General features: G+C 38.4%; 1 protein-coding gene across 1 annotated transcript in view; it reads left to right on the forward strand.

The window, feature by feature from the left end:
* The window catches only part of LOC132404473 (phospholipid-transporting ATPase VD-like), a 134,519-nt gene that overhangs the window by 29,467 nt on the left and 89,081 nt on the right, over positions 1-15,971 (forward strand). The window contains exon 2 of the mRNA XM_059988632.1: positions 14,188-14,276. The gene's annotated coding sequence lies outside the window, so the exon portion shown is untranslated. The remainder of the gene's footprint in view (positions 1-14,187; positions 14,277-15,971) is intronic.

The raw sequence follows: 15,971 nt of genomic DNA on the forward strand, positions 1-15,971 counted from the left end.
GAAGTGATAGAAATTAGTTCCTTTTTTCACCAATCCTGTTGAAGGGTCTCAGCCCGAAATGTCAACCGTGCTCTTTTCCATTGATGCTGCCTGGCCTGCTGAGCTCCTCCAGCATTTTGTGTGTGTTGCTTGGATGTCCAGCATCTGAAGGTTTTCTCTTGTTTGTGACAGAAAGTAATTTGCAACTAGATTTAACTTTGAGAATGTTTGATTTCTAAAAAATATTGTTAAAGTGATTTTTGTTAGCATGCAGTTGTTGGCAAGGATTTTGCGTGGATAAGAAAGCTATTAGGTCAACTTAATTATTCTTCCCAAAATGCTACTAGCTGCCTTTTATAATATGATTATTGCTTGAGTGTTTAACCTTCCCCCTCCAAATAAGATATACAAAATATTTCTTGGCCTCAATTCTGAAGTAGCTTTGTCTTCATTCGCTCTTTATTCCTGTGTGCCTCATTAATGATTACCTTTATAGCATGCTATCCTACAAGTTCCATCTCATTTATTGCATTTACAATCAGTCCTTTACGCAGTCAGCCATTTAAGCATGTCTAATACAACTAAATCCTGTGACTAAGTTACAGAAAAACCTTGTGTTTCTGAATTCCTTTGTTGCAGTTTAATTTTAGCAGTCTACTAAGGGAATAAATATAATTCTGTTGCACTTTTTTATTTTGCTTTAGTTAAATAACCTGAAGCAGGAATCATTACATGGTGTGAAGCACCTTCATCCCTGTGTTGGTCTGAATTAATTCTGTTGTGTTTTTAATATATCAGTAATATTTGAGTAATATCAAAATATATTGTTTGATTAAGCATTCTTTCATTGTTTACATAATTCATTACTGGTTATGTGTAAGAAGAACATGAACAGCATAAGTCATTATGCCACCATGCCATATGTGAGCACCTCACTAAAGTAATGAAATAATGAAACTAGCTCCATGTGTATTCCCGGGCTCCGGTGTTTTACTTTTGAATGACTTCTTGAGTTACAAAACATAACAGTAGCAACAAGGTATTTTTAAAATGAACCCGAGATGACTACCTACTTGTTCCAGAGCAGCACGTTTTTTTCTTCGAAGGTGGGGGGTGGGGGGGGGGGGAAGAGAGGGAGAGAGAGATGCTCAAGTTTTTTAAAAGAAGTGCAACACGTGTTTCTTCAGAAGGCAACTGAGATGCTTGAGTTTAAAAAAAAACAGCCAGAAAACGAACAAAATTCCCAGGTTCATAAACAGTGAGTTCTGGATGCTAATGGTCATGATTTTTCTAAAAAAAAACCCAGAAATTACTGGCTAGATTGGAAAGATAGATCCATTCAATTGGATTAGAGATAAATAGATGATGTATACTGAATGAATTTGGCAGTATTTTGAAGCAGATGAAATTACCAAAGAAAAATGTGTGCCTGTGTTAGTGCATTGAGGAAGAAGCATACAGTTTGCTTAGAAATTGGACTGTTCCAACCAAATGACCTAAAATGAGCTTTGCTGATATCATGAAAGTAATGCAGAAACATTTAGAACCAAAACCATTGTTAATTGCAGAACACTTTGGATTTTGTAAGTGGAATCAAAAGCAATTTCATCATACGTGGTTGAATTGAAGTTCTCTGAGTATTGTCAATTCAAAGAAGGGCTTAATGATGCACTGAGAAGTTGTTGAGTTTGTGGAATTTTACAAGAACACATTCAGAAATGGCTCCTAACTGGAGCACAACTCACATTTAAAACAGCAGTTGAAATCACTGTGCAACAGTGGAAGCAGCAGACAGATGCAACTGAGTCACACTCAGGAATAAAAGTGAGAGTAAACAAAATTATAACGTCTGACAGAAACTGACCTGACCAAATAAATTGTATTAGCATTGTGGCATAAGCCAGACAAATTTGGGTTTAAAGGCAAAACTTGTAGAAAATGCAACATAGTAGGACAAATACAAAGAGTAGTGTGGGCAGACAAAAATAAATTTGCAGCAAAAGGAAGAGAAAATTTTTTTTTAAAGTTGCACTTTCAAAAAGAGCATCAGTCTGCATGCTGTTGATTTTTAAAAATCAGCTAATGATGAGAGTGACACAGGAGTGGGTAGTCTTGAGATTTATAATGTGAAGACTAACAATAGACAAGCAAAATGGCTTGCACTAGAAGAGAATGGCAAATTAATTAAAATGGAACTGGACACTGGCTCAGCTGTTTCAGTCATTACAGAAAATGAGTTAAAATGGCATTTTCAAAGACACAACTGAAGTCTGCAGATACCCAACTAAGTACTTTCACAGGATAAAAGATAAATCCTGTGGGAATGACATTTGTAACAGTGAAATACAACAACCAGCAAGCCACATTTGGCTTGCATGTGGTAAAAACAGGAGGCCGAGCAGTGAGGGACTACGATTGCCTGAGACAACTACAACTTGATTGATTATCCATTCACCATTTGCATGCCACATCCCCTGCAACAGAATCAACTGAAAGTGAATTAATAATGGCATTGGAAAACCCAAACATATCAAGGTTAAATAACGTTAAATGGAAACGCCAGACCCAAGTTTACAAAGTCCATCTGATTATTTATACCATACGTGATAAAGAAATTAGTGAGCTACCTCGCATGGATGCTGAAGGAATTCTTTTCAGGGTTGAGTGGAGCCCATGTGCAAACACTATTGGTCCCAGTAGCCAGGAAGAATGGGTCTGTAAAGAATCTGGTGATTCATCAACCCAGAACTGAAAGTGGATCATACCCTCTGCCCAGGATAGAGGATATCTTTGTAAACCTTTCTGGTGGGGCAGGGTGAACACATCAGCAAAGTTGTTTTAGCTGAGTCCAACATGTTTCTCAACACTCACAAAGGGCTTTATCACTATAGTAGGCTTACTTTTGGAGTAGCATCTGCACCTGCACTCTGTCAGAAAGCCTTAGACTCGGTCCTGCAAGGCTGCCCAGCACTCAGTTACCCGGATGACATCATTGTTACCAGAAAGGATGACAAAAGAACTTCTCGAAAATATCAAGACTGTGTTTAAGAAGATTGTGGGCAAAGAGCATGATATAACAAGTGTGAATTCTTTAAGCATCATTATGGGTTATATGTGAGAAGTACGTGAATAGCATATATCATTATGCCACCACATTACTTGTGAGTGCCTCACCAAAGTAAAGAAACTAAGTGCACGGGTATGCCTGGACTTGTATGTTTTTAATTTCTCAAGTTACAAAACTCAACAAATTCTATCTGTGACTTTTGATCTTTTCATTATGTTTGTGACTATGAGGAGCAGCTATTGCATTAGATGTTAGTGCTGGGTTGTGTATTAACAGTAAAAAGAGGCTGTTTAATCTATATAGGAAAGTGGTTTCTGCAGTTTGTGTGGGTGTTAACTTTCGTTGATGGGGAATTACGTGAGTTTGTAGATTGTGGTGGTTGGCCAAGATCCAGTGTTAATGCTGATGTATGAAAATTACTGAAAGAGGAAGGCATTTGTCAACAAGGGTTATCGTCTTTAAGTGACGAAGCTAGCTGCACCATCACTTCATTTTGTTTTCATTTCTTGCCTGAATGCAGTGTATACACAAACTGTCTCCAGCCGATTTGATCATAGAGAACCCAATATTTGAAAATTATTAGTTTAAAAACATAAACTGTAAGTGTACAAAACATATGAACTATGCAGAGTTTTGCTATATACGTTGTTTCCTTGGATGAGTGTTAGCAGCCATTTGCTTGCATGTTAAGTTTTGTTTCAGTAATGCATGACAACACACACACAAGAACAGTCAACAGTTGCTTTTACAAGTGAAACCTGTCCGATTTGGGTTATCTCACGTTTGGTACTGTTATATTTCTGAAAGCAGATAAATGCCATGTTATTCTTCCATTTTGAAGTCTGAACTGTTGCTATAGCTGTGGTTTAAAATAAGCCCCAGAGCAGTTCAGTTCATTAGATTTATCTTAAGTGCTGTTGGTTGTTTATTACATTCTCAGCCCAGTAAATGGTAAGGTGTGGCCAAAGATTTGAATGCAGATTTTATAAATGCAGATTTATTAAAATTTTATTTCTCTTTGTTCAGTATAAAATAACTTTCAAAGGAAACATCATTCTCAAGCAAAGTACCTAGCCAATCCTACGGTCTTCTGTAAATAGGTGTATTATCTGAACAGGTTTCCTTCCAGTGGAAATAATGCAAACAATTTAACGCAGTGTAAATTTGATAAATAATTCCTCACACAAGCGATTCAATTTATTGACACAGTGTACTGTCATTCAATTATTGCCTTCAGTACATACAGTGGATTTTTTTTTCTTGATTAAAATTCCATCTGTCTGAAGTTTTAGACACTTCAGAATCTGAGGGGTTTAGGAATATAACTATATTGCTAAAGGATTTCAGAAAGATCTAATCAGACTTTACCAATTTATTGGCAAAACTGCATGGTAATGATTACAATTACAATGGATTTCATTATAACATAAATAACCCCACCAATAAATTGAGCAGGATTCTAGTGTTCCCCTACATGTTCAGCATATCTTTTAGGACCAGGTTATCAGCCGCTCTCTGGTTTATCACCAGAAAGCCGAGAGGAAAAAGGAGTGTCTCCTCACAAGTTCAGTAATGCTTTGCTACCTTTTATTTCTCCCTGGCTCTATTGAAATACATTGCCTTTGGATAAGTAAAGCCTCACCACCTTCATGTTGCTGACTCAAAGATTTCCGTTGCCTTACACAAGACATGTGCTCTTCATGGATGAACCTGGAGATTTAGTGTTAAGACTGTTTAACTAAATTGAGCCAGAAAATTAGATGCTTCCCAGCAGGGTTATGATCAGGTGTGAAACCTTAGTCACTATCTGTATGGAAATTTGGAAAGTTCTGCGTGGCTTGGTGTAAGACAGTGGTTCCCAACCTTTTCTTTGCCCCGCATCCCTAGAAAATGTTTGATTAATGTTCGCACCCCCTACAAAAGTAATATCACATTTGAAGGTGAAGAAGTCTAATTTCTAATTTTTGAACCACATACAATACTGCGGGTGAACAAATTGAACTTAAAAAAATAGGCTTTTAACTCAGTGCATAAAATGCAAATATAAATTGAGCAATTAGATTCTAATTTATTCAGAAAAAATTGTAAACAGTAAAATCAATCCCAATTGTGAACATAAAATTCAATGACTTCTTTTCTCTTGCTTCTCATTCATGATTTTGTCAAAGCGTGGAACTTTCTTGCTGACTGAGATCCGCAGGCCTGCCTGTGGATTCAGGCGATTCCTAGATTTTCTCTTGATTGACAAAAGAGAATGGAATCCAGATTCACACAATTATTTTGTTGCAAATGGAATGAGGACTCAAAGTGCTTTTCCAACAAGTCTTGGGAACATATCCAGTGCTGCACACCAAAACTCCTCCAAAGTGTTGCTTTCAAATTGCATTTCAAGAACTCGATTTGTCTGCAAATCAATAAGATCTTCCTTCAGCTCTTCATCATCTGACATTTTCTCCAAATTGTAGGAATATGGATTCATGACCCATTGTTCTGAAATCTTCAGGTCTCCAGCAGCAAAATATCCATCAAATGATCCTGACAGCATTTCCAAATGAGCCACTATTTCTTCACACACAGTAGGAGTTATGGATCCAGCATCATCAACCATCTCTTCTAGTGAATGAAAATTTGAGAGACTGCCTCTTTCCATCCTTCAATGCCAAAGATGTAACTTTTCTTTGAAGGCATTCAACTTTTCACAAACCTTCAATATGTTTATCCCTTTTCCTTGAAGAGAAACACTCAGGTCATTCATACGAGTGAAAATGTCAGCTAAGTAAGCCAGCATTTGGACGAATTCTTGTGATTCTGTTGCCCCAACCAGATCACATTCACGCTTCTCCAGAAAAACTTTGATTTCTTCCCGCAGTTCAAAGAAGCAGGTTAAAGCTTGTCCTTGTGACAACCAACGGACTTCTGTGTGAAAAAGCAAAACTGAATGCTCACTTCCCAGATCCTCACAAAATGATTTGAAGATGCAATGGTTCAAAGCATGCCCCCTGATCCAGTTGATGTTCTTCACACAAGTATCAAGGACTTTCTTCAAATTTGGAGGCAATGTTTTTGATGCCAAAGCATGCTGATGAAGATAAAAAATGGGTAACTTGCAAGTCTGGGATCTCCTTTTTCATCAATGCAGAAAAGCCAGATTTATTTCCAAGCATTGCAGGTGTCCGTCAGTGCACACAGAACCAATGACTTTGATATCTAAATCATGTTTGGAAAGAAGTCTTTCACTAGCTGCATCACATCCTTTGCAGTTGTGTTTGTTTCCAGATCTTTACAAAACAGGAAATCTTCCTTCACAGCACCATCATTGACATACCTCACTAATGTGATGAGTTGACTATAACTGGAGAAATCAGTTGACTCATCCAACTGAATAGAGATTTTAAGAGGACTAGCTCTGACATCTGAGATGACTTGGTCCAAAATATCTTCACTCAAATCACTGATTCGGTTGTGAATGACATTATTTGATAGGAGCACCTGTTCAACTTTTTTTTCATGCTTCTTTGCCTAAGATAATTGTTGCCATTTCTAGTGTACACGGCTTGATGAGATCTTCTGCAATTGTATGGGGCTTCTTGGATTTGGCCACTTTATATGCCACTTGGTATGAAGCAAGAAGTAGTGGTTTTTCAACAGAAATGAAACCTAATTTTGGAAGAGTTCCTTGTGAATCAAAACGGGCTCTTTTGATTATCAATGACCCAACATCATGTCCTTCAACATCAGCTCCGCCATGCTTGTTCTTGAAGTGCTCTTGAAGCTCAGATGGCTTCAGATTTGAGTTGGAAAACACAACGCTACAAAGAATGCACTGGGGTTTTTGCAAGCCATCATTTCCTGTTGTGCAAGTGAAACCAAAGCACACATAGTCATCATTCCATTTCCTTCTTTTTGACACGATGAAGGGTTAAGGGTAAAGAGAAAAATATGAACTAATATGAGAAAAACTATCTAAGTCAGGGATGAACGCCTTACTCAACCAGACACGCCTATAGCAAAGTATCACGAGAAATATGCTTTTGAATATTATATTACGATATTATCTGCGGTTACGCCAAGATAAATCATCAGGTGGAAGTGCTACAGGGACGCGACGTGACTTATTAGGCTACTCTCTACTGAATTTACACACCTATTTCTAAACTCCCATCACACAATTCAAAGTCCTCGGTGTTAACCAGGATACCTCCTCAACTACCACAATTCAAAATTATCAATGATTCAAGAAAAAAACCTTTTAAAAGAAAAAAAACTTTGAAATTCAAAAACTTCTTTAATGCATTTAGACAAATACAAATGAATGACTTCAGCTGCTTTTTATCAAAATGCGGCTTTTTAAAATTTTATAATTGAATAATTTACCTTCTGTCTGCGGGTTTGGTTTTAACGCGAAGTTATTACTCGATGGTTGATTCAGGATGTATAAAGATTTTGGCATTATGAGATGATTTTTAACTCTGAGGTGTAACCTAGCTAACATTGATAAGACTCCTCAACTCTGAGGTGTAACTTCCCAGGTAACACTGATGAGAATCCTCAGTGCTGACTCGGGCAACGGGAGACTGGAGTGAGTTTACGTCTCTCTTGACTCGGCCAGCGGGAGACTGGAGTGTGCTTGGGACAAATGTTACTACCACTTCTCAAGGCACCCCGGCAGCTGGTTGAGTTTTGACTCGTGACTCGTAACTGAAGGTCACAAGCCACACTTTGTCGCACCCCCTGAAATTCCATCTCGCACCCCAGGTTGGGAACCCATGGTGTAAGAGCATGCTTTTTGTGTGCTGCAGCATAGGGGTCAGGCAGCTGAGCTAATATTTTCACAGGGCTTTATTTAATAGGTCAGGGAATGGAAATTTAAATTCATGGTCCTTTGAAAATTTTGAATTCACATTAAGAAAGTTATTATCTTTCAAAAATGACATGAGACTCAGTGTATCAAAAAATAAACTAGCTCTGTAATATCGTTTAAGAAAGGAAGTGTGCTTGCTTAACCTCTTTGGCCTCTGTAACTCCAGTTTCACATTGATTTATTCATAAATGCCCACTGAAACAGACTATTAAGCTATTCAGGTAATAATTAATAGTTTTCCAAGTTCTTCGTAGATCTTTCTTGACATCTAGGCATTCTCAATAAATACTTACCTCCTAGGTGATATCCACATCTTGAGATTGTACTAAAAATGCAATGAATTTAACCACAGAAACGATAAAATCTGCAGATGCTGGAAATCCAAGCAAAGTGCTGAAGGAACTCAGCAGGTCAGGCAGCATCTATGGAGAAAAGTACAGATGATGTTTTGAATATTTAGCCATATTTATTTGAAAGGGAGTTGCCATATTTCTAATTGCATCCAGTCTGTTAGATTTCAAAAGGCACTGATTTTTAATCTTTTGCTTTCCTTATGGCATAATTGATCAGCCCTTGAATAAACAAGCTCTTGCTAATAATGCTTCAACAAAATGTATTGCATTAATCATAAAAAATCTATCCTTGTGCCTTCGTTTATTTCGAACAATTTTCATTATTTGCATATCAAGTGAACATTAATCAGACTTGGATTTATTGTGTGACCATGATAAATTGTGAAATTTGTTGTTTTGTGGCAGCAGTACAGTGCAGGCATAGCAAGTTACAATAACTTAATTAAATAGTGCAAAAGTCGAATAGCGATGTTGCATTCATATATTATTCAGAAATCTGACTTCAGTGAGGAAGAAGCTGTTCCTAAAATCTTCAGCCTCTTGTAGCTCCTCTCTCCTGGTAGTAATGCGAAGAAGGCATGTCCTCAGTAGTAAAGGTGCTCAACGATGGATGCCACATTCTTGAAGAATCACTTTTGGAAGGCATCCTTGATAGTGGAGAGGATTGTACCTTTGAAACTAGCTGAGTCTATAACCCTCTCAGCCTCCTTCATTCCTATTTTGTGGAGCTTTCATTCCAGACAGTGATACAACCAGTCAGAATGCTCTACAAAAAAAAAGAAACTTGCTACTATCTTTGGTGACATACAAATCTCAAACTAATGATGAAGTTTAGCCTCTGGCATGTCTTCTTTATGATTGCGTCAATAAGATGGATCCTGGATAGATCCCCTGAGATGTGCAGGAACTTGAAGTTGCTCACCCTTTCCATTGTTGACCCCTCAATGAGGACTGCTGTTTATTCTCCCCACTCCTCCACCCTGAAGTTTACAATTAATTCCTTAGTCTTGTTGATGTTGAGTGCTAGATTATTGTTATACGTTACTGCTCAACCAGCTGATCTACTTTGCTTCTTCACAAACAAGAGAAAATCTGCAAATGCTAGAAATCCAAGCAACACACTCAAAATGCTGGAGGAACTCAGCAGGCCAGGCAGCATCTATGGAAAAGAGTACAGTTGATGTCTCGGCCCAAAACGTTGACTGTACTGTTTCCAACATACGCTGTCTGGTCTGCTGAGTTCCTCCAGCATTTTGTGTGTGCTACTTTGCTTCTTGATGCCGCCATGTTACCATTTGCAATTCTGCCAACAATAGTTGTGTCATCAGAGAATTTATAGATGGTGTTTGAGCCTAACAACACAGTTATGAGTGTAGAAAGAGTAGAGCAGTGGGCTAAGTGTGCATTCTAGAGGTGCGCCTCTGTTGATTGACAGTGAGGAGGAATGTTCTTGCCAACTATACAGAGTGTGGCTCCTGATGAGGAAGTCAAGAATCCAATTGCAGAAGGAGGTACAGAAGCCCAGGGTTTGAAGCTTGTTGATTAGTACTGAAGGAATAACGGTGTGGAATGCTGAACTGTTATCGATAAACAGCAATCCAACAGGAGTGTTGTTGTTGTACAAGTGGTTCAAAGCCCAGTGAAGAGCCAATGAAATTGCATCTGCTATAGACCTGCTATGGTGGTAGACAAAATGCAATGGGTCCAAGCCCTAGCTCAAGCAGGAGCTAATTCCAGCCATGACCAGCCTCTCAAAGTACTTCATCACAGTAGATGTGAGTGCAACTGTGTGATAGTCATTGAGGCAGCTCACTCTGCTCTTGTTGGGCACTGGTGTGATTGACACCCTTTTTGGTAGGTGGGAGCCTCTGACTGCAAAGACAAGAAGTTAAAGATATGCTTAAGCATTCCATCTGACTGGCCTACAGGTTTTCAATACCATTCCTTACAAGGGTTCACCCTCTTGAAGGATGTTCTGACATCAGCCTCCGAGACAGATCACAGGGTTACCAGAAGCTGTGAGGATTTGTGTTGGTGTAGTTTTTTTTCTTGCTTTCAAAGTATGCATAAAAGACATTGAGCTATTCATGGAGTAAAGTATTGCTGCCATTTCATCTTGCAGGCAATAATAACGTGCATTCGATTGTGTCTTTAACTTCACACAGAATTGCCTTTTTCTTCTCAGGATGGTCTTCCTTGGGTCTTACATGGACTACTTGTATGGTTCTGGATTACTGATCTTAAATTGTACATATTAGCCCTCAGCAGACTGCAAATCTTCCAATTCTTCTACAGCTTTGGATTTGATATGTTTGATATGTTCTTTAAGACGCACACTCTTCCTTGCAGGGCTTGATGAAGCTCGTGATGAGTAAGGCATTCTTCCACTTCCCTTGACCATACTTTGAAAGTCTTCACCACTGGTGTTGCCCTCTTAAGTCTTTGCCTATAATCCCGGAGTACAGGTACAGCCAGGAGATTAAACTTGCCAAGGTGCAGGTGTGTGGTGACACTGTAATCATTCTTGATGGTGGCGTTGGCTCCCTCGATACCATAGGAGAAATGTGGGTAGTAGTTTTCAGAGACAACTTCAAGTTGGGTTTGCTCAACAGCTAAAGATGAACCTGCAACTCATATAACATTATAATGCTTCGTAATTTTGTAAGTTTACTAATAAATCAGTTAACATTGCATTGTGTTTGGTTGCCTAAAACTACTGATGTGACATTTAAGATGTTGATTGGAACTACAATGAAATAGTGTAAGTCAGTTTGGGATAGGTTGTCAGCTGACCAATAGGCATTGGTTTTGGCTCTCCATAACACCTTCTTGCAGATGATTACCTGTAGGATTTGGGTTGGAACAACCGGCTTATGCTGGTGAACAGTCTTTCTTGGTGGTTGCAGGTTGTCACTTTCTTGTCTTCATGTTGCTTGTGGCTGGTTGTAATACTCATTTATGTGAACAAAGGGCTGGTGGCTGAATACTTTTACAAGGCACCGTATGTTTGGAATGATCTGGCTAAATGGCATGTAAACAAAGCTTTTCATTGTATCTGTACATGTGACAATAATCCAAGTAATTTTTGCTGTATTAATGTCATACAGGCAGTGTGGGAGGTGGTCATCAAATACACAGATGAGTAGTTTGTGAGGCGGTGTGTCACTTCTAAAATTTATACAGTTCTGTGTGCTGTTGATGCATGGACTCAAGGTTTTCAGTACCATCTTGACTTCTTCTTCACAGGCCAGAGATTCCCAGGAGATGTTTGGAAATATTGCATTCCCCCTCCCCCCACCCCGAGGATCTGAGAACTTCTCTGACTCATCATTTCCTCACTCCTCAACCTGTTTGAGGTAATTGGGTTCAGGGCATTTGGAAGAAAGGGATTGCTGCTATTTGGCTTGACTTTTCTGCCTGGTCTGAGATCTTAATTTTTAAACACCTTTTTTCTCAAGTGATGCTGGAAATTTGACCATTTCTCACATCTTGGAAGTAAGCCCTCGGGGAAAAAAAAGCAGACATAGACAATGAAATTCACCATTGTGTTCAATACACAAGCACACCTTTGAAGACAGTAATGTTTTTCAGCCAACACACTGTCTGTCATGTATTCTTTCTAGCAGACAGTCTAGTTTAGTGGATAAATACTGTCCACTAAGAAACCTGATAAGTTAAAAGAAATTTGACATGACTTGTAAAGAAACTAGAGACATACAGAATAACAAATCAATCAGCTGCTTTAAGACACATTTGCAATGGTGATTAATTGATCAATGAAATTCCTTCAGAGGCAGTAACTTAGAGTTTCATAAATATACAAAAGGAAAGTTCAACAATAACAATCAATTTAATAATTTGACCATGTGAGAACATAGTGGGATAAGCCATCATTCAAAGGGAATCAGAAAAATTAAGCAAATGGGCTAAAGAATCTTAATGAGATTAAATAGAAGGAGACGAGGAAAAACTGCTGACCATTCAGCTCCTCAGACATCCTTCTGAAAGGAATTCCAGCCAAACTCAATTGTAACAGCATTCATTCTCCTCAATTTCATTTCTGCTACATTTTTCAGAAGAGAATATTGTAGATGTGGTCTTTCTCTAACCTCACTTCTGAATGGCTTAGTTCTACCCTTGCCTATTGCTCGTACATAGATCTCCTCCAACGTTATGACTTTTGTTTTAGACTTATTGCAATAGAATGCTGCAGTCAGAACAACACCTACGTCATATTCCTCAAAGGGATCCCTTATTACATAATTACACATTAATCTTGTCTCATTTCATCAGACTGAATGTAAAATAGTTTCCTCCTCATGTAGATCACAATGCGTTGCTCTTGAAAACTGAAGAAGAGTACCTTGGACAATTTAATTTACCTCATCTATGTGAAGATTACAAATTATGATGATAATTGTGTTAACCCATCAAATTTCTGTCCAACAGTGCTGCCTCTGTTCAGGGAGCCCACGGAATACTCCCGCCAGTCTCTATGTCCTTTCTAATTTCTTTACGAAAATCTAGTTTTGTATCCACAAAGAAGTTTAACACAAAGGGATTAAACAAATTATAGCAATTACTCTCCATTGTACTCTTTTGTTAATCTTTGATGGAATATTCTGAAAATTATGAAAGCAAATGCAGCCAGTGATTACCACAATTAACAATAGTTAATTCACTGGTCAGCAAAGGGATGAAAATGGCGGAGTTTGTCATTGATACGTCAGTTATAATCGATGCTGTCCATGTCCAGAAGCCCTAGCAGAGTTTCTACGTCCTTCAATAATGTTGGTTGCTTTCCCAAGTGAAGTGTAGACTGAATCAATGGAATGGAGGCAGATTTTGGCCTATCAGTCACCTCACAACTCTCAGATCCAATGGAAGGAAGGTGTTCTTCAATCCCAAAGAACTACTTAAGAAGGTGATTATTGCTTTGTGTTCTTTAAATGGCAGTGATAACATTCTTTAAATTTATTATAAGCATGTTCCTTTGAGCTTCGCTTGTATATGCCTACCCCATACATTTTCAAATAGAACATTGCTATTCCTTGTACTGCAGTCCAAATGTAGAACTTTTCATTGAATGTCACTTCCAGTGTTGTTAACAATCATTGTATGAATTTAGGGTCTAATCCAGTTCGATTAGATCTGGAAATTGTTCACAGATTTTATTTGTGTAATGTCACTAAGAAGAGACAGCACAGAAACAGGCCCATTGATTCACCAAATCAGTGCTGACAATTAACCACATATTTTGTATTAATCCTACAGTAATCCTTTCTTTATTCTACCTAATTTGTGTTGATTAATGTGACCACATTAAAACTGTATTTTCCTAGCCATGTGTGATATTTTCAGGAAGAAAGCAGTTCACATCAGTGAGGCACTATTTTTGTCCTTCAGACTTTACAAAGTCCCTTAAAGTCATTGATGTACTTGTGAAATTTGGTATGCATCGTTTCAAAGTATAGTCTCAAATATTGATAAATATGGTAACTAGATTGCCCAATACAGCCTTAATAAGACAAGAGATTATTTGAAAACTATTTGTGGAATCAAGCCTTCAGAACAACAGCAGTAATTCACTTCTGTAATCATCCCTGTTCTTCTCAATCCTGCATGTAACACCATCCCATATTATGATCAAGAATGCTCTCAAATGGCCACTTGCCCAGTCTTTAACAATGAGCAAGAATCATTTTACTGGTTCATATTTCAAAATGGGTTACATGCAAGGAAACAGAGGTCAGCATATCTGACGATCAAAACACTAATGAAATGAAAATAATATTCATTAAAGAAGACCTGGTGGTGCTTTTGATAAGAGAAGTAGGATAAGAGAAATTTTACAAATGATTGAGATCAGCATTCGTAATTATAAAATTATAATTTTATTCTTTGTTTCTCATTTGGTTTTCTCTCAGACATTGTGATTACACGCTTGCTTTATAAAGCTTCATTGTTGGGTCTGTCTGTGTACTCCTAGTGCCACGAAGATATTTGAGACCAACAAGTAGGTACTCTTCTTGTACGATATGGTCAGCAATGAACCTTTATTCCTTCAATGTTTATGAAGTTTAGTTCTTATGTGTGCATGTTTATGTTTGGACATAACAAGATGAAATTGGTAATTCCAGAGTACTGTGTTCCTTTGCAGTGCTCTTTATGAGAGTTAGAAATTATATCTGGAATGGAACTGTTAATAAAGGAGCAAAATGCTGTGAAATTCCTCAAAGTGTTCAAGAGATCAGGCAGCTTCCTTGATTTGTACTTTAATCAAGTTCAAGTTTAATTGTCATTCAGTCATATGTGAATACCCATGAATACAGCTAAATGAAACAATGTTTCCCCAGGGCCAAGGTGCAAAACAGAATATTAATAGTCATACACAGCACAAGGCATATATATGATAGCAAACACACATAATATTGCAGTAAAATACAGTCACACAAAAAATATATTCCGAGTCCATGATGTTGCAGCAGTCTACAGTCAAACACTATACAGCTTGTCTTTTGCTGAGTGAACACTGGGGGATGCACGGACACCAACCAACACCACCTCTGGCACTCCAGTGCCGCGCCCAACTCCAGTGCCTCGGTTGCATACAGAAGACACCGCAGCTTGAGATCTAGTACTTGCTACGACGGAGGCCATACAATTCCCCTACTGTATGTCCCTGCCATTTGCCAACAAACCAATGAATTGGGCTTGCAGAATTGCACACCACTAATGTCCAACAGGGTCTTGAGATCACAAGAAAAACAACTAAGGCGCTTACTTGCTGATAGGCTGCATACCTCCATTGTGCACCAATGCCCCTCTATTGAAGGCAGCATCATGGACGGCAACAGCCTTCAGTTTCTCCACCAACGAGATGGGATAGATCTGCAGTACTTTAAGTTCCTAATGTCCAGCAGTTTCTTACGCTTGTAAACACAAAATAGTTGGATACTTTATTGATCCCAAAGGAAACTACAGTGTCACAGTTGCTTTACAAGTCCACAGATATTACAAGTCCAAATATACAAATATTAGAAGAGAAGTAAGAAAGAAAAAAAATAAGTTACCTCTGACAGTCTAACAGGAGGGGGTCATCACTTCCCCGGTTATAGGTTGACTCATTATAGAGCCTAATGGCTGAGGGCAAGAATGACCTCATATAGCACTCTTTGGAGCAACATTTCTCTTTGTCTATTACAAAATGTTTAAAAGAGATATAACGCCTTTGGTTGACCCTGTGGAAGCCGCTGCATCCGAGTGTGCCACCAACTTACTTGAACTCATTAGTAATCAGTGTTTAGAAGAGTTTAATTTGTGCACTTGTAAGCAGAATATGAGCAAAAAGCTTGTGATGAGAATGGCTGTTGAAGTTGTGCTTTTAAACTTTAAATCGACTCTTGTATCATTGACTATCAGCGGGGACCTCTGTTGCAGGTGTAAATGGCACAGGTTGCAATGATAGCTGTCAGAAAGCTTTCTTGGATGTGCTGTTGAATCACCTGCTGGTGGCTTTGATTCTGTGTATGATCTCAACAGCAATGTGCAGGAAACTGATTTATTCAGAGATATTTTTTGTCCAGACCCATGAAAAAGCAATGATTGCTTTTACAACCCTAATGGCTAGAAGGTCTATATTACAAAATTGGAAAGAAGTAAACCCTCCTACCACGTTTCAGTGGTTCTCTCAAACTATCTCTTGTCTGAG

Source organism: Hypanus sabinus, chromosome 14 (assembly GCF_030144855.1).
Source record: "Hypanus sabinus isolate sHypSab1 chromosome 14, sHypSab1.hap1, whole genome shotgun sequence".
Classification (NCBI taxonomy): Eukaryota; Metazoa; Chordata; class Chondrichthyes; order Myliobatiformes; family Dasyatidae; genus Hypanus; species Hypanus sabinus.